Here is a 7500-nt window from a genome sequence, read left to right as displayed (position 1 = left end):
GCGCCGTGGTTGTGCTGGCGGTGACCATGGCTGCCTGCTCCTTTGGTTCACGATGTCCCCGCCGAAGGCGGCGTACTTTAAAGTACTGCAGCTCGAGCGCACAAGGTGCGCGGGGAATTGTTAGCGGCGCCGTGCTTGTGCTGGCGGTGACCATGGCTGCCTGCTCCTTTGGTTCACGATGTCCCCGCCGAAGGCGGCGTACTTTAAAGTACTGCAGCTCGAGCGCACAAGGTGCGCGGGGAATTGTTAGCGGCGCCGTGGTTGTGCTGGCGGTGACCATGGCTGCCTGCTCCTTTGGTTCACGATGTCCCCGCCGAAGGCGGCGTACTTTAAAGTACTGCAGCTCGAGCGCACAAGGTGCGCGGGGAATTGTTAGCGGCGCCGTGCTTGTGCTGGCGGTGACCATGGCTGCCTGCTCCTTTGGTTCACGATGTCCCCGCCGAAGGCGGCGTACTTTAAAGTACTGCAGCTCGAGCGCACAAGGTGCGCGTGGAATTGTTAGCGGCGCCGTGGTTGTGCTGGCGGTGACCATGGCTGCCTGCTCCTTTGGTTCACGATGTCCCCGCCGAAGGCGGCGTACTTTAAAGTACTGCAGCTCGAGCGCACAAGGTGCGCGGGGAATTGTTAGCGGCGCCGTCGTTGTGCTGGCGGTGACCATGGCTGCCTGCTCCTTTGGTTCACGATGTCCCCGCCGAAGGCGGCGTACTTTAAAGTGCTGCAGCTCGAGCGCACAAGGTGCGCGGGGAATTGTTAGCGGCGCCGTGGTTGTGCTGGCGGTGACCATGGCTGCCTGCTCCTTTGGTTCACGATGTCCCCGCCGAAGGCGGCGTACTTTAAAGTACTGCAGCTCGAGCGCACAAGGTGCGCGGGGAATTGTTAGCGGCGCCGTGGTTGTGCTGGCGGTGACCATGGCTGCCTGCTCCTTTGGTTCACGATGTCCCCGCCGAAGGCGGCGTACTTTAAAGTACTGCAGCTCGAGCGCACAAGGTGCGCGGGGAATTGTTAGCGGCGCCGTGCTTGTGCTGGCGGTGACCATGGCTGCCTGCTCCTTTGGTTCACGATGTCCCCGCCGAAGGCGGCGTACTTTAAAGTACTGCAGCTCGAGCGCACAAGGTGCGCGTGGAATTGTTAGCGGCGCCGTGGTTGTGCTGGCGGTGACCATGGCTGCCTGCTCCTTTGGTTCACGATGTCCCCGCCGAAGGCGGCGTACTTTAAAGTACTGCAGCTCGAGCGCACAAGGTGCGCGGGGAATTGTTAGCGGCGCCGTCGTTGTGCTGGCGGTGACCATGGCTGCCTGCTCCTTTGGTTCACGATGTCCCCGCCGAAGGCGGCGTACTTTAAAGTGCTGCAGCTCGAGCGCACCATGTGCGTGGGGAATTGTTAGCGGGGGCGTCGTTGTGCTGGGGGCTGACTGTCCCTAGTGGGTATAGGATAATGTTAATGTACGGGGATCGCTGGGCGGCACGGACTTGGAGGGCCGAAAAGGCCTGTTTCCGGCTGTATGTGTATGATATGATATGATATGATGCCTGCCTGCTCATTTGGTTCATGATGTCCACGCGGCAGGCGGAATATTTTAAAAGCACTGTTCTGTACGAAGTGCACAATGTCCGTTGGGGAAATGCAGCTGGGGGTCGGTCGACCGGCTGACGACGCCTGCCTGCCGATTTGGTTCACGATGTCCCCGCCGAAGGCGGCATACTTGAAAGTACCGCCGTTCGCGGCGCGCAATTTGCGGGGGGAGGAATTGTTAGTGCACGTCTGTGTGCTAGGTGACGATGCTTGCCGACTTGGTTCATGCCGTCCACGCCGAAGACGGCGCCGTTTAAAGTACTGCCGCTCGAGGTGCACAATTTGCGGGGGAATTGTTAATGGGCGTCGGCGTGCTGGGTGACGATGTGGAGATGTGGAACGCCGAGCCAGATCTATCTTATTTGTTTGCTTGGCCCACTGGACTTTGCATGGGCTTTGCAACACTGTGTGCTAGGTTAAATCACGGCCAATAGAGTGAGTGTTTTTAATGATCCTGATCTGATAAGGGGACTAGAGGTAAAAGAGCCGTTAGGAGGCAGTGATCACAACACGATAAGTTTTACTCTGCAAATGGAAAGGTAGAAGGGAAAATCGGAAGTGTCTGTATTACAGTATAGCAAAGGGGATTACAGAGGCATGAGGCGGGAGCTGGCCAAAATTGACTGGAAGGAGGCCCTAGCAGGGAAGACGGTAGAACAGCAATGGCAGGTATTCCAGGGAATAATGCAGAGGTTGCAGGATCAATTTATTCCAAAGAGGTGGAAAGACTCTAAGGGGAGTAAGAGACACCTGTGGCTGACAAGGGAAGTCAGGGACAGCATAAAAATTAAGGAGAGGAGGTATAACATAGCAAAGAAGAGTGGGAAGACAGAGGATTGGGACTCTTTTAAAGAGCAACAAAAGTTAACTAAAGAGGCAATGCGGGGAGAAAAGATGAGGTGCGAGGGTAAACTAGCCAATAATATAAAGGAGGATAGCAAAAGTTTTTTTAGGTACGTGAAGAGGGAAAAAATAGTCAAGGCAAATGTGGGTCCCTTGAAGACAGAAACGGGGGAATTTATTATGGGGAACAAAGAAATGGCAGACGAGTTAAACCGTTACTTTGGGTCTGTCTTCACTGAGGAAGATACACACAATCTCCCAAATGTTCTAGGGGCCGGAGAACCTAGGGTGATGGAGGAACTGAAGGAAATCCACATTAGGCAGGAAATGGTTTTGGGTAGACTGATGGGACTGAAGGCTGATAAATCCCCAGGGCCTGATGGTCTGCATCCCAGGGTACCTAAGGAGGTGGCTCTAGAAATAGTGGAAGCATTGGAGATCATTTTTCAATGTTCTATATAGATTCAGGATCAGTTCCTGTGGATTGGAGGATAGCAAATGTTATCCCACTTTTTAAGAAGGGAGGGAGAGAGAAAACGGGTAATTATAGACCAGTTAGTCTGACATCAGTGGTGGGGAAGATGCTGGAGTCAATTAGAAAAGACGAAATTGCTGAGCATTTGGATAGCAGTAACAGGATCATTGCGAGTCAGCATGGATTTACGAAGGGGAAATCATGCTTGACAAATCTACTGGAATGTTTTGAGGATGTAACTAGGAAAATTGACAGGGGAGAGTCAGTGGACGTGGTGTACCTCGACTTTCAGAAAGCCTTCGACAAGCTCCCACATAGGAGATTAGTGGGCAAAATTAGGGCACGTGGTATTGGGGGTAGGGTACTGACATGGATAGAAAATTGGTTGACAGACGGAAAGCAAAGAGTGGGTATAAATGGGTCCCTCTCGGAATGGCAGGCAGTGACCAGTGGGGTACCGCAAGGTTCGGTGCTGGGACCCCAGCTATTTACGATATGCATTAATGACTTAGACGGAGGGATTAAAAGTACCATTAGCAAATTTGCAGATGATACTAAGCTGGAGGGTAGTGTGAATTGTGAGGAAGATGCAATAAGGCTGCAGGATGACTTGGACAGGTTGTGTGAGTGGGCGGATACATGGCAGATGCAGTTTAATGTAGATAAGTGCGAGGTTATTCACTTTGGAAGTAAGAGTAGAAAGGCAGATTATTGTCTGAATGGTGTCAAGTTAGGAGGAGGGGGAGTTCAACGAGATCTGGATGTCCTAGTGCATCAGTCAATGAAAGGAAGCATGCAGGTACAGCAGGCAGTGAAGAAAGCCAATGGAATGTTGGCCTTCGTAACCAGAGGAGTTGAGTATAGGAGCAAAGAGGTCCTTCTACAGTTGTAGCGGGCCCTGGTGAGACCGCACCTGGAGTACTGTGTGCAGTTTTGGTCTCCAAATTTGAGGAAGGATATTCTTGCTATGGAGGGCGTGCAGCGTAGGTTCACTAGGTTAATTCCCGGAATGGCGGGACGGTCGTATGTTGAAAGGCTGGAGCGATTGGGCTTGTATACACTGGTATTTAGAAGAATGAGGGGGGATCTTATTGAAACATATACGATAATTAGGGGATTGGACACATTAGAGGCAGGAAACATGTTCCCAATGTTGGGGGAGTCCAGAACAAGGGGCCACCGTTTAAGAATAAGGGGTAGGCCATTTAGAACGGAGATGAGGAAGAACCTTTTCAGTCAGAGAGTGGTGAAGGTGTGGAATTCTCTGCCTCAGAAGGCAGTGGAGGCCAGTTCGTTGGATGCTTTCAAGAGAGAGCTGGATAGAGCTCTTAAGGATAACGGAGTGAGGGGGTATGGGGAGAAGGCAGGAACGGGGTACTGATTGAGAGTGATCAGCCATGATCGCATTGAATGGCGGTGCTGGCTCGAAGGGCTGAATGGCCGACTCCTGCACCTATTGTCTATTGTCTATTGTCTATAATCAACCACTTTATTTTGCCCGTCTTTGTGACTCCTCTTTGACACGTCGATCACCGCTGAGGCTGTTTTACCTGTTTCGCCTATGTACCGTAAGGTACACTCCTTACATTGAACTGCATACACCCCATTATTTCGCTCACGGGTTATCCTCTGTGCTATCCAGTCTCTCCTGTCACCCTGTTCTATGTTTTTGTCTATTACCCAGTGGGAGCAGGCCCCATATTGACATTAATTTGTAACCCTACTGCTCCCCTCGTCTGCTGGTTTTATCACCATCTCATGTTTATCCCTCAGCTCTGCCGTGGTCTCCCTCTCTTTTTTTCTGGTGAGGTTCGGCCTATCCTTTGTCATGGGCATATCCCAGGCTGTTTTAGTAACGTTCTTTTAAAACGTGTCGTGTTTGTTTGGCTTTACCCACGTTCCAGCATTAGAGGCCAATTTTTGCAATGTTTCCTGGGTGGGATTTGCCGGTTTTACAAATGGTGTCACTATCTCACCCTGCTTCCTGATACCCTTATGGGGTCGGCTCTGTTCTTGCAGAACCCTCGGGTGGTGCAGAGTCTGGGCCTTGTTATCAATATCTTGCCCTGCTTCCCGATACCCTTGCGGGTTCGGCTCTGTTCTTGCAGATCCCTCAGGTGGTGCAGAGTCTGGGCGGCATCGTCACCCAGCACACCGACGCCCACTGAAAATTACCCACGCACAGTGCGCGCCTGGAGCGGCAGTAGTTCAAACTACCCCTACCCCTACCCCTACCCCTACCGCTACCCCTACCCCTACCCCTAACCCTAACCCTAACCCTAACCCTAACCCTAACCCTAACCCTAACCCTAACCCTAACCCTAACCCTAACCCTAACCCTAACCCTAACCCTAACCCTAACCCTAACCCTAACCCTGACCCTGACCCTAATGCAGGCAGAGTTATTTATAAAGTGGCCCAGACTCTGCACCACCTGAGGGTTTTGTAACAGAACCAACCCCATAAGGGTTTCAGGAAGCAGGGCAAGATATTGATAACAAGGCGCAGACTCTGCACCACCTCAGGGTTCTGCAAGAACAGAGCCGACCCCATAAGGGCATCAGGAATCAGGGCAAGATATTGATAAAATGGCCCAGACTCTGCACCACCTGAGGGTTCTGCAAGAACAGAGCCGACCCCATAAGGGCATCAGGAAGCAGGGCAAGATATTGGTAACAAGGCCCACGGGGAAGGCGGCATACTTTGGGGTTATTTTGTAGTGAGTTTTGAAGGCATGTGCTAGTGTTACGCATACCGAGGGCGCGCAAAGTTCGGCGCGCCCGGGCCAAAACGCCTCTGCTGGCCGCGGCCGAGTCGGCCGACGGATTGCCACGGACTTGCTTGACGACCTGTCACTCTCCGTGCATCGGTTGCACGCCCGGTTCGTCCTTTCCATTTGTTTCATGATGTACACGCGGCAGGCGGAATATTTTAAAAGCACTGTTCTGTTCGAAGTGCACAATGGCCGTTGGGGCAATGCAACTGGGGGTCGGTCGACCGGCTGACGACGCCTGCCTGCCGATTTGGTTCACGATGTCCCCGCCGAAGGCGGCATACTTGAAAGTACTGCCGTTCGCGGCGCGCAATTTGCAGGGGGGAGGAATTGTTAGTGGACGTCTGTGTGCTGGGTGACGATGCTTGCCGACTTGGTTCATGCCGTCCACGCCGAAGACGGCGCCGTTTAAAGTACTGCCGCTCGAGGTGCACAATTTGCGGGGGAATTGTTATTGGGCGTCGGCGTGCTGGGTGACGATGTGGAGATGAGGAACGCCGAGCCAGATCTATCTTATTTGTTTGCTTGGGCCACTGGACTTTGCATGGGCTTGGCATCATTGTGTGCTACGTTAAATCACGGCCAATTGAGTGAGTATTTTTTATTCAACCACTCTATTTTGCCCGTCTTTGTGACTCCTCTATGACACGCCGATCACCGCTGACGTGTTAATCTGCGTGTTAGGTATCTCGGGGGTCAGTTGGACGGACAGATGTGTAAGGGTTTTGTTCGGAAGGATCGTTGAGTGTAAACGGTGAACGGGGGTTAAAGGCCCTGAGGTTTCAATCCTCTAAAGAATGTAAAAGGTCTGACGCGTTAGCTAGCAGCTAATGAGGTGAACCTAGCAGCTAATGAGGCTCTCTCTCTCTCACGGCCCCGGGACTCCCTCCCTCCCTCCTCCCTCTTGGAACCCTCCCTGCGTGGGGGGGGGGGGGGGGGGGGGGGGCACGAAGAAAAAGAGGGTATAAGAAGAATCCAGTGGAAGGAGTAGGGACTGGGGGCGAGGTCAGACAGCCTATCCGGCTAATAAAGCATCATGAGGTTAGGTATAAACTCTGATGACTGCATAAACTCGCCCCTAATGGGGGGGGGGCACTCTCTCCCCCACCCCTCTCTCCCCAGTGCCACTCCCTCCGACCCCCCCCCCACTCTCTTCGTGTCGCTGGGCCCGCCCGGCACGGCCCCGAGGATCACTCCCCGCGCGGCAACGGGACACCGGGTCGCCGGGCCCGCAGGGTCGTCAGTCGGGCGGGGGGGGGGAGGGTGGCCATGCCAGCAGCAGGAGAGGTTTCCAACGAACCCGCGACCGCAGCAGGACCGCCCGCGGCAGACATTTGGACCCAGCGGGTCCGTTCGGGATGGTTGCCGGGCCCGCAGCAGAGGTTTCCTTCCACCCAACGGGGGGGGGGGGGGGGGGGGCGGGGCTGCCCATCTTCCCGCTCGAAGCAACGGCCTCACCCTAACGGCCTCACCCTAACAACCCTCACCCTGACCCTAAACCGCTCGGTTCATGACTTCTCTCCGTTTGGTTCATGAATTCGCCATTTAGTTCACGACTTCTCCTGTTGGTTCCTGACTTCTACCTCGTGGTTCGTGATTCCGGCGGGTAGGTGGGGTGCCCGGATACTCTCGGCGAAAGGTGTTCAAGTGGCAACGGCGGTCCCGTAGATAAGACGGGTTCGGATGCTCGAGCGTGTCGAGTAAGCGCCGGATCGGCGCCGGGCGCCCCCGGCCGGCTGGCTTGCCCCCCCCCCCCCCCACCCCCCCCCCCCCTGGCGGCAGAAACGTGTATCGCGCCAGTGCCGCCGCTGAGGTCGAGATTGGCCGCCTCGACCGT

The sequence above is a fragment of the Rhinoraja longicauda genome, unplaced genomic scaffold (assembly GCF_053455715.1).
Source record: "Rhinoraja longicauda isolate Sanriku21f unplaced genomic scaffold, sRhiLon1.1 Scf001023, whole genome shotgun sequence".
Lineage (NCBI taxonomy): Eukaryota > Metazoa > Chordata > Chondrichthyes > Rajiformes > Arhynchobatidae > Rhinoraja > Rhinoraja longicauda.
This window is presented reverse-complemented; position numbering follows the sequence as displayed.